The sequence below is a fragment of the Myodes glareolus genome, chromosome 19, assembly GCF_982192425.1.
Source record: "Myodes glareolus chromosome 19, mMyoGla1.1, whole genome shotgun sequence".
Lineage (NCBI taxonomy): Eukaryota > Metazoa > Chordata > Mammalia > Rodentia > Cricetidae > Myodes > Myodes glareolus.
Genome location: NC_142044.1, coordinates 33,231,171 through 33,244,210, shown reverse-complemented (window position 1 = coordinate 33,244,210; position 13,040 = coordinate 33,231,171).

The following is a 13,040-nucleotide window of genomic DNA, read 5'->3' as shown; positions in this document are numbered from 1 at the left end:
CATGGAAGACTCTTGCTTAGCCACAGATAATAATTTCAATGTCATTGTGTACCTTTTCCTCCACTTTCCTCACCTTTCCCACAGTTCTATGATTCAGTTTAGACTGTATCACGAAAATGCTCATGCCTTATAATCTTAATTTTAATAATCCCACCTGTGATTGATTTGTATACAGTTTCCCAAGAACCATAACATCAGCAACTACTTTATCTATTAGGTCATAAAGGAGGGAATCCAACGATAGTATCAATGTCCCCTTTTTTAATAAAGAAAAGGGGGTGAGGATACAGCTCATCAGGGTAGCACGTCTCTATGTGTTTGAGGACCTGAGTCTTATTCTAAGCACCATAAAAGCAACAGGACATAAGACACCTCCCTTTCTCTCTCCTCTTCCCATTCTATCCCACTTTTTCAGATTCTAAGACTATAAACCAGAAAAAGTCCACATGAGCACATAGTGAAATTTCTACCTACAAAGGCAAAGGAAAAGAGCTCAGCAGACCACAAGTCTGCTAGTCCCTTGATCTTGGACTTTTTAACCTCCAGCATTCAGTCACACACATTTTTGTTACTTAAACTACCTTTCCTATGTGGCCTTAACAGAGCAAGAGAAGGCCTCTAGCAATACTGGTTGAACATTCAAGTGAATAAGTTATATCATGGAGAAATCCACAACATGAAAGTCCTAAATTTGTTTTAAATATAATTAATTGCAATATATAAACCTTGAAATTTAGTATCATCATCTGCCACATTCTTTACAGATTACCCAACTTTCTGAAAGTCACAGAGAGAGTGAGAAGCTAACACTCCATTTGGAAGAAGGTTCCTCCTAACAAATACTGTCTTCTTCCCAGATAATCACCTCTGTACTTCTCTGTTCCTCAGTGATCACATTGAATGAGTCTATGTATAAAAGTACAAAGATGTTTTAATGCAAGACAAAGCAGAACTGGGACCACGGACATGGGTTTCTGGGTTACTTATTCCCTGCCTCTAATGAAAAACTAATAGCATTCTTTGCACCCATACTAACCAAGTTAGACCATGTTCTACCTGACGCTCTGAAGAAACTCCAACAGACCTGCATGGTTCATAAAAGAGTATTTCATCCCTTGACCCAAGCACAAAATCACAATGTAAACATAGAAAGAACTTAAAATTTATTCTGTGTCATTCTCTCAAACACCCTGTCTTGGGTCAAGTAAACGTACTTGTAGCTAAAATCATTAGAATATTGGTTTAATTAAATTTTCTTTCTGATTCTTGAACTACTTTTGCAGAAACAAACTCCTTTGTATCTTCTTTGTTGTATCCTTTCACTTTTCTGGGGCTTAAAGATATCTCAAGCAAGTATTAACTTTTCTTTGATGACTTGTGGCATGCTGTCTTGGAAATAGAACGTCTCTTAAAAACATGTTTTTCTGCCTCTTTTCTCTGTGTTATGTTAGCTCTAGATGAATTATTCTGCAATTTTGTAGCCTTGAACATGAGACTGAATTCTGGCATTAACCATGAAGGATATGTTGCCTATATATTTTTCCAGGGACCCTTTAAGAAAGCATTTACTAAAAATCTGTTAAAATTTGTCTAGGATGAAGTTTTAGTCAAATTATTTCTTGCTAATGTATTCAATTAATCACTTATTGCCTGTAGTTGTTTAATTTGAAATTATTCAGCATTTCACCCCTTGAGAGGATGCAGCATCAGGTGACTATAGGCATGCTGAAAGTCTCCAGTCTTCTCAGAACTTTAGCATAGTGGCTTTGTTTTTATCATTTTACCCTCTGATCCAGTTACTGGAAAAGCTTGTCAAATATGTGAATTACATTATGCTGTACTTTCTCAGTAGTCTTCAATAAATTTTTAGGGAAATCAGGATAAAAGTTAAATGTCTCATCATGATAAGTGAGGATCTGGGACAATTATTCCAGTCTTCCTCTGGACCTTAATCAACTCACCATTAAGAAGGCTGCAATTCAGATCATCTTCTCCCCTCCACTGTTTGAATGACTCTGATGTTTTGGAGTTTTGTATTAACAGGGGGTCAGGTTGCTGAGGACTACAAGGTGTGGAGATGGAGCCATTTAAATGGAGTGGGTGGGGAAGGTCCTTGTTTGGGTGACAATGGAACTGACTCTCACTGAGGAAATGGAGGAAACTATATTGGTGTAAAAGAAAAGAGAACTTAGGCAGAAGAAACCAGGAAAATATCTTGGGGTGTAAACTATGTGTGGCACTTCCAGAAATGGTGTGGAGACCAGTGTGGTTAGGAAAAGAGAATAAGGAAAGAAAATCTTTTGGTCAAGTTGGAAAAAACAGCAAACTAAGAATTTGAGAAATCCCAGAACTGCATGGTAAAGGTCTGTTGCTGAAGACACCACACACTTTCATCACAGGATGTGACAGAATCAAGTTGGGCACTGACTAGGAAGCTTCCTCACAGCTAACCAGCTCCTATGGAACTGGAAAGTGCTACACAGATGGCAGGGGGGAAATCACCAATAGTTTTGCCTACCTGTGAACCCTGTAAACTACAACAATGACCATTGTTCCTGGATACACCCATAGATGCAACAGTGGCTTGGATGTTAGTGGAGGGGTTAACCAATCACTTTCTGATTGAATGCCAGACCCGCTCTACAGGAGGAAATGCATGCTGGTACTATAAATCTGGTGAAGGATCTAGAGTTTGAGACCTCACAGATCTGAGCTGCATATCTATTACTATTAATCTGACAAGTAGATGTAGTATAAGTTGTCCTCTCCATTCTTACCTTTATATCCATAGATTATTGCAACTCTCAGACTTCATCAAAGAAGCTTTGTGCAGTAGATGGTAGTTAAGCCAGAAATTCACAACCAGTGAGTGTGTAAAGTACTACTGTTGTTGGAGTGCTCCGCCATAAAATAGACACCCGTATCATACCCTCAAGGCTCAAAAACAATTGCGGAAGAGGAGACAGAAAGATTCTAAGAGTTAACCATTAAGATTAGCCAAATGAAACTGTGTCTTCTAGACATGATGGAACCCCAGAACTCATGAACTCAAGGTACCTATTGGTGCCTGCACAAGACTCACACAATATCAAGTCAACAAATAAAACAGTATGAAGAAAGAAATGACTTATATGTTACCACCCCAAACTGTGGAGCAATGTACATTGATGGCTTCTGGAGGAGAGACACTTTTCTTTAAGGCTGTGGTTCCTGGTAGGTCAACCACAGTCCAGTGGCTCGTTCTATACCTACAAGAGTATTGACGTTATGAATTATACATATTTGGTTATATAAAACAGAAAATTATAGAAAGTTGAGGATCTAGTAAGGTGGAAGAGGATTTGGGAGGAGTTGGTGGCAGGGCCTGGGGAAGAATAGGATCAAAAAGCATTGCAGGAAATTCTCAAAGAATTAATACAATACTCTATTTAACATAGAAAAATGAGTATTTTGACAAGTGATAAGGACTTTGGATTTGTCATTTTTGTGCTTATATTTGCTTTGAGACTTGATCTTGCTATGTAGTACTGGTACTTGCCATATAGACCAAGTTAGCTATAGGTAGCTGTGAGCAATAGACTGCGTGATTTAAATGTTCCTTTGTAATTAAAAATGGAGAAATGATGAGAGTGATTCCCTGAGTTTAAGTGAGTTTACATAACTGACTTTGTCAGTCAGTGTAGGCATCTTTTCCATGAGGGTCTTTTGGAACTGTGTAGCATCATCCCAATAGATTCCCTGGAAATAGAAACTTGATAGGAATTACATCTGATACAGTGAGGTATCTACATCAGGACATGGGTTACGCCAAAGCAGGGTTTATGACTTGTACTTTTAGAATTTTATTTTAAGGTTTGTGACTTAATGTGGCCCTTGGAGGGTAGATAGAGAAACTGAGGGTTCTCCTTGTGGCAGTCTTTGAGGTCATTAGGATCTGGTTCTTCTTACCATGCCCCCCACCCATGGGTGAATTGTTTTTGTCTTACTCTCTCTGTCTCACTTCTTTGTGGATCTTGCATGGCAAGGCACGATTTATGCTCATTTTTCTTCTCAATCAGGGTTGTGCTACTGCTAACCCAGTAGAAAAGAGTTGTCTTCGCCATTAAGTATCTCCTCATCAGCAAGTTTTATTTTATTTTACACACATGAGAATACAAAATAAATAAGGGGGTTGAAGGCAGCCATGGCAGATCCGTCTCTCAAAGATTCTGCCAAGATCTATCAACTTGAGCCTCTAAAATAACCAATGACAAACATCGTGTTGACACATTTCTGCATTTCCCAGTGAATAATTAACAGCAAATGTCAAGGAAGGCTGGTGTAGTAATTTTAAACAAATAAAAATCTATTCTCAATTCATTACAGACACCCAGGACCTCTTTGCTATAGATACACATCTGAAACAAAGAAAACAAATTACAAAATTATCACAAGACTGGGTGTTTTCTAGACATGATGAAATTTTGTTGTTGTTGTTGTTTTTCTCTCATTGTCAAGTTGAAAAGAAGCGGCTTGAAATGAATACAGAAGAAACTGAAGACAGTTCATGGTAGGAAATGTGTACAACACGGTCGAGTGAGGTATGGATGGCTCTTGAGTTATGTAAAAACAGGTTCAGATCTTAACAGATATGCTAAATGACACCCTGATCTTTGATTCACGAATTCATGCTTTAAATTTGGACACTGTGAAACGTTACCTTCCTAGTGCTGGGATTAAAGGCATGCAATCCTAAATGCTGGGCTGAACTTTGTGTGAGCTCTGTTTCTCTTTCAGACAGATTCAATCTTGTGTAGCCCAGGGTGGCTTCGAACTAACAGACATCCCTCTGCCTTTGTCTCCAGAGTCCTGGCATTAAGGGTGTGTGCCACTGCTCCCTGGCCTCTAGTGGCTTATCTCTGCAGTCTGATCTTCAGACAATCTGTATTTGTTAAAGCATAAACTATCACTACATACCTTGGCTGTGTAAAAACAACCAGGCACATATTCAAACACTATTATCACATTTTTTCCCCTAGGGGTGTTAAATGTGCTTAACAAGTCAGTGAACTTTGAAAACATATTTTCCTGAAGTGTAAATAGACTTCGCCTGATGTCTTGGGGCTTGAATTGCAGTACTGTCTAGCCATTCTTGGTCCTTTAGCATGCTATAAATCCTGAAGAAGTTTCCCCTTTCTTTAATCTCATGAGCCAATTCCTTAAAATTAATGTCTCTACACACATACACATACTTACATGCACACATGCACGCACGCATGCACGCACACACACATACACACACACACACACACACAGACACACACACACACACTATTGGTTTTGTTTCTCTAGAAACTGCAGTTAATAAACAGTCTAAAATCCGAAAAGAGTCTTCCATATCTGAAACAATATAATTTAGGTTAAGTATGATCCTGATATGAAGTAATATTTTCATGGAAAGATGATTTCTTGCAAAGTGAAAAAAAATGGGTGTTGGTAAAATTGAAGGAGTCATAGTCTTCCACCCAGGGACTACATCTCTGATATTCACCTAATTTTAGAATTTCATGCACCACCATATGGGATTTAGTGAAGTAGAAATCTCTGATGGTGAGTGTGTAAGATATAAAGGCAGACTTCATAGTGTAACTAGTGATACTAGGGAAACTTCTGTATCCCTTAGTTGTTGGTGCCGCTCAAATAATTGTTGTATATTAGAATTTCTAAAAGTTATGACACACAGCTGCTGAAATTTCTGGGAGAATAAGGAATCACCAATGAAAGTAACACACTGGAGGAAGATAAGAGGAAGTACAGGACAAATATATTCCTTTAAGCATCATGAAGATATAACAGTGAACGATTCAAGGTTCATAGTATAAGAGCCAGAACAAAGGGTACCTGTGAAGGATCTAATGACTTGTTTATGACACCATGGTATCACCACAGAGCTTCTTCTCAAAGACAGGGCAAGTTGAAAGAGTTGAAGTAAGTAATGGGGCAGGAGTGGTAGCTGAGAGTTGTGTGTCTCTAATGAGTGTGATCTATTGAGCCCAGTGTTTGGAGGGAGGTGGTTGGGTGAAGATACAGAGTACAGTTAACCAACCATATTCTCTTGTTTCTCGTTGTGGAAGGCAATTTGACTAAATATAAGACCCACTTAGCAACAAGAACAGGAAAACCAACTCGCTCAACTGGGATCCAGGAAACAAGAGAGTATGTCCATCTTGGTAAAGAAAGATATTATTGCTGAACAGTTTGCTTCATGGATGGAAGAATTTCTTACAAGTAGATTGTTACACCTTTATTAATTGAGACAGAGTTAGGCTGGATCCAGAAGTTTATATCACCTTCAAGGCCCATATGTCAGTTACCTGGGCACACTACACCAAAGGTTACACACTCTTCCTAAAATGCATCATCACCTAAGGACCAAGTGTTCAAACACATAAACTTGTGAAGAATATTTTACATGCAAACCAACACATGTTATTGAATACTTTACATATAGCTACATCTAGCATCTATAGGAGAAGAATGTTGTTTTGGGGCATATGTCTACTTAGTGTTTCATTCCTGGAAAATATGCTGACTAATGGTAATACCTCATGGGAATAAACTATTCAGAAATATTCAAAGTTAAGGAAGGGAGGACTCTTACCAGATTAAGTCATTCATTCCTGGGAGAAATAATGGACTTCAACTGACTAGGGCAAGAGGCAGAAATACAAAACTAATGGCCTATCAACAGTGTCTAACCTATAGATTTTGGAACTCAGTATTGCCACGTACAAAGTTCCTGCTGAAAAACCATGAAATGGAGTTTTAAAAACAAACAAAACAATATCAACAAAATCATATATCAAAATAAAAAGTGTATACTGTTTTAAGTAAGTCTGCAAATTCATGTAGGGCCAGTTTAATAGCTTTCCTTGGCCCTAGACAAATCAGGTATTGCACACAGTGAGATTTATGCATTTCTCCCATGGGAAATCATAAACATAGATTCAGGGTCATTTTGTATTGAATATAGATGAAAGGACAGATTGCTCAGATGTTATCACATTCCCCTGATGTTATTTACAAAGACAAGTTTCTTTATTCCACTCTGTGTCTATGAAAGACAGGGAAACAAGAATATTGCTGAGAGAATTGCAGTCCTGACTGGCCTAGTAATCAATCCCCATATTCAGTGACAAATCAATCTTTTGAAAGTAAGAAATTTTTAAAAAAAATCTTACGATTCAAATTTCATTTTCTCTGTACTATCTTGATGTGGCTCTCATTTTGTGTATTTGGCTTTGTTATTTATCAAATTCTAATCTGGAAAAATAACTTCAGTGAGCCATCTTGCTTAGTATTTCAGGAGAAGACTACAAATTCTTAGAAATCCTGTTTTCTTTCATGGGTGTAATCATAAAACTTCAGTAAACATGTAGTCCACTATGCTTAATGCCTTATTTTGGAAACAAAAGTTTAGAATACCTGGGGAAGTCAACTTTGTCAGAATTCAGTTGCAAAGTGATCTAAAGCAACTTCCATGGAGTTATGACTCTCAAGGTTTTTAGTCATGTGACATTCTCTGTCACAATGCTTATCACTACCTTTTTTTCCACAAAAACAAGAGAGAAGAGATTCCACATCAGCGACTTCAGTGTAGGGCCCTATAGCTTAAGGTAAAGACGGAACTAGATTGAGAAATCTGATCACTTTCTAATGCAGATCAAATGGGTCAATAGACTACTAGTACACTTACCTTAATTTTTCTAGTATTAATAAAACTCCGGAGTCAAATATAAAAACCTGATTGATCAGAGAAGTGACATAGAAGGGACCAGTGACCTCTGCTCTCTATTCTTCCTCAATACAAAAACATGTGCATTTTTCTGAGCCCTTCCCTACTACTTCTCCTTTCTCTATATCTTGGGTTCTCCAAAACCTCCATGGATAATTTTGGTCAGCTAGCTTAGCCCTTTGATTCAAGGTATAACATTATTGCCACAGCAAAGTGGCAGTGTTAACATTCACTCACATCATTTCCCTTTTTTTTTGTCTAAATAAAAAGGGAAGATCTTTAACTCTAATATAGTAAAACCATATATAATAAGAACAATTATCAAGTAGGAAATACATTCATAACATACAGTCTATTAGTATTTTACAAATTTAGAGAAAATACTATTATCTATCCTATCTTGGTAAGTCTAAAGTTTTGTGTCTAGTTTACTTTCTATCATAACTAAGGAAAACTAGTGTTCAAACCCTCTGAGACCTGAGAAGGATATAATATTACCTGTGTAAACAGTAAGTGCAGAGTAAGCGTTGTTGAAGTAGTTGATCTTTGGTCTATGGGCCCAGAATATCTGACAGACTGTGTGTGAAACAGAAATATTTGAAGGACTGTCCTTTCTTGTCTTGGCAAAGTTTGACAGTCACCTTCTTTTATGTCCTGTTTGCCTGCTTTGGACAGCATATTGTCAACAGTTAAAGCAAGGACAGTTTTTTGCTTGGTGGTTAACTTTGCCACAATGAAAGCAAACTATGGAGGTTCTTCAATGGTTGTCATCTTCTTTTAAAGTAAATTAGCACTACCAGGAGTAGTCATGTCTCACTGCTAAGAAAGCCTTATGTTATGAAAACATTTTCAATGCTGTATATTGTAGATATATGAAATATTTGAAGACCATTTACCTATTTTACAATATACCTCTGTTTGACCTTGAAAAAATACTCTGCATGACTTTAAATTTGATTGTTATAGATGACTGACTGCAAACATGTATTTCTTTATTATTCTAAAGGTCTTTCAAGGAATAAAACTTTACATTAAACTATTATATGAGCAGCATAGATATATTACCTTAAATGAAAATAGAAACATTTACGATATAACAAAAATAAACTTGTTTGTATGAATATACAAAAATATTTTAAACAAGTATAACCAAAAAACTTTAATCTGTATCAAATACAAAGATAAATACCAATGTAAAATATTTGAGGTAATAAGTTGTTTTTTTAGTTTAAAAGAAGATTCAATAATGAACCCCTTTATTCTATCATTCCTCTGAAATGCTAGAATCTAATCGTCTTTCATTAGTTTCCTCCCTGATCATTACCAATAACAATTTGTAATCTGTCCCCTAAATGATAAGTAACATACATAATTGACTGAACAACCAGAAACCACCCATCCCCCTTTATGGAATTTGGGTGTCGTACTATTAATATTACTTCCTGCTGTCTGGGGGTGGTGGCACCTTTGAGGAACCCTGCTAGCTGTTGTCCAGTCTTTCTGTGTTGGAAAAGTGCAAGCTAATCTTTGGGTGGTGTTTGTCACATTAGTGGCATTAACACAATCCAGATGGAATCATTGTTGTATGGCCCCATCATCCTTTTGGAGACCAAGAAGATCATGGATCACTGTAGAAAACTTAACCATTTTAAATGGCATATGTAGCAAATCTTAGAGAGGTTAAAGGACCACAATCTATTAAACACATCTGGAGTAAACTTAGTTTTTTGTTACCTGCTTCAAACTCAATCCCAAAATCATTTACAGGAAGTCAGATAAAGTCTATGTCTAGAATTAGTTAGTACTCTATATGACCATTAATAATATAACAGAAAGTATATATATGTATATATGTATATATAAAGAAAGTATATATATACACATATATATACATGATATATATTTATACCTTATAAAATATTTTAAGGAGTTATGATTAAAACCAAAGAATTATGAAATTGGTGATAATAGAATAGTCCCTTGATTTTGGTTTTCTTTTGTCCTGTACCAGGTGGCTCTTCTGACATGAGACAGATGTTTTGGGTTTCTCTTTAACAAGCATGCATGGCTCTAGAGAAGGAGAGAACCACACTACACTCTAAAACCACTTTAATTTTTAATTGAGTTGATATTACAAAAAGATCATTTTCTTATATATTTGCAGAGAGTGGCAGAAACAAACATTTGGGAACATTTATGAGATTTTATCCTATTGGACGTGTCATATTTATTAGGACAATTTATTTGTTTTCATGGTACATTTTCCTGGTATGTTCATCCCTTTTCTTCAGCTATATCTTTTGTTCAGTTGTCTCTAGATTCTTAGTTGTGTGCTTTTATTCAATGGAAAGGCAAAAAAGAGTACTGTTCCAACCTTAACTTTTTGGAGATTCCCTTTTTGGCAGGTTATATTTGATAAAATAAAAGACATTTGTTGGTCATGTAAGTTAGTTTAGATGGAATGGTCATGATGTTTGATGAACTATTGCCTATCCTAATCAGGAGATCTTCCCTGTTTGAATTTAATCTTTATCAATTTTGATGGTATCCATAACTTTCTTTCTCCTGTATAAATGAAAGCAAAACAGCTTCCCCAATGTAACACATGTGCTGGATTCCATTCTGAGCTCAACACATCCTTAAAATATACTGGCTGCTTTAATTCAGCAGTTTTTTTTCTAGTATTCAGTGTCTCTCTGCATCTGGTGTTTCTTTTTCAGTAGCATTTAAAAAAATAAATTTAATAAAGCATTGCATAATTTTTCTCTGGAGAGTCTTTATTACTCCTTTCTATTTATTAGTCATATCTTTTAAAGTGCAATTAAATCTTTATATACCTGCTCATCTAGTAGGATTTTGTGGTACACATGTAATGTGTTTTATATTGTAATATGCAAAAAGCAATTTTACTAGAGACATATAATATTGTCAGTATTAATTTGTACAAGTATTATCATGATGCTTATAACTTCTAAAAAATGTACTATTAGAGAATCAGCCTTTTCAGAAATGAAAGCAGTTTCCCATTAAAATCCTAAATATGTGTCTATGATGCATATACTCTGATTTTGCTTAAATTTGGCAAATTTCATTTCCTTGAATACCTTTTGGGTTACCTCCTGTAGGTATTAGAGTTTATTTATCCAAAGGACAAATAGGGAAGTTCCTTATAATTTCCTTGACTTGTTTCCAAATGATAGAAAAAAACATTTTTTAAATCTTTGCTAATAACATACTGTTTTTAAAATGAGATTCTGATGCTTCTAGCACATTTCATACTAATAGCTGATCAATTTCATCATTACCTTGGGCTAGAGGTCTTGGTAGACCCATATGGGATTTGATATGTGTTATATACAAGGGATAATTTATATTTTGATTATCTATTGTAATTCAATAAACAACAAAGTTAATTGTGAATCATCTGGAATAGGCTCAGTGGTTTCAATATGTAAGACAGATCTTTCTGCATATTGAGAGTCAGGTACTATGTTAAGAGCTCCTGGAAAATCTAGTAATTCCATGAGAATAGTATATAGTTCTTACTTTTGAGCTACTTTACTTAATGTTTACATAAGTGTTTTGAGCTACTTTACTTAAATTTCTTGACCTATAACTTGCCTTTTTCCATTTATTTGAATCAGTATAGAATGTGGGAGCTACAAAAATTGTTGTTCCTTGTACAGTATGTCGAGGGATTCAATACGTTCTTTTTTTAAAGCTATAGTCTCTTGCTTTTGAGATATTTGTTTCTAATTTCTCCCAGGAAATTACTGCAAGTTCTTTGCCAAGGTTCATTTTGTTCATAATGAGGAGATTTTAGCATTAGTAAAAGGCACCAAAATTTCTAATGGGTCTATTCATGTTAATTAACGAAGTCTTAATTTTCCTTTTAGAAACAATTCAAAAAACTTCTTTACATAGGTCTTTAATTTTTTACTTTGTTTGTCTGCCAAACATATCCATTCTAAAATAGTCTTCTCTCTGCATAAGAATTCCAGTAATACAATGTGTAGAAGGTAAAATAACCAACCTACAACAAAACTCTGGATCCAAAAGAGCCACGTGTATATTCTGCAATTTCTTTTTTTCAAAGCTAATTATCCCTCAGCATCAGATGATAATTTTGTTGGAGTATTTAAGTCCTTATTACCTTGTAAGATTTGAAATGAATTACTAAAGTTTTAAGTTGTCAATCTACTTGTGGGCCATAGTCAGTTAATATATCCCATAAATTTTGAAAAATCATTTAGACTTTGTAATTGATCTCTCCTAATTTGCAATTTCTGTGGTTGAATTGTTTGTAAACCTACCTTATATACTAGTTAATTCATACAATCTCTTCTTTGTAAATTTTTAGGAACAATTTGTAATCTCTAACTAGGCAAACTTTTCTTTACCTCTTCAAAGATTTTTCTAAAGTATCTGTGTTTGAATCACCTAGTAAGATATCATCTATTTAATGGCAAACTTTAAAATGAGGAATCTGATTAAATATTATTTCCAGCGGCTCTTGTACAAAATATTGACATAAGGTGGTAATTTTTAACAACGCTTATTGAAGAATTTTCCACTGATCCCATTTAACAGGACAGAAATTATTGTAAGTGAGGGCAATTTTTTTAATCTTGTTCTTGTAAAGGTATAATAAAAAAACCAGTCTGTTAAATCAATTATTACAATAGATGATCTTTTATGTAATAAAGATGGCAAGTGAATTCTAGGCTGTAAAGAGCCCTTGGTTAGATCACCTTATTAATAGGAATATATCCATTTTTCTTTTTCCAGATTTTTTTAATGACAAATAGAATTCTAAGGACTGGTTGGTCCTTCAGTATGCTGAGTATTTAGCTCTCCTGTACTACCAGCTGTTCCAATTCCTGTTATTTTTCTGATGTCAAATGCCATTGCTCCGAACAGACAAATTTATCAGTTAATCATTTTAAAGTAGAGATATTGGCACATTTAAAAGATGAACAGTTATTTTGCCTGGTTTATGTACTACCTGAATGGTGGGTCACTGTTCTTGATAATACATTTTAATATTTCTCTCACAAGTAGTTTTTACTTTATGGTTTCTTTGTGAGATTGGAGGAATGTTAATCTGGGTTTTCCATTACTGTAGCAAATCTCATCCCCATAGCCACATATGGCTTTAAAGTCTCTATCTGTGTTTTCAGCCTTTACACTTGACCCATTTTATACATTTTTTTTTAACCTAAGACAAAAATTCCAATCCCTAGAAGCTAGCTGAATATTTACGTTC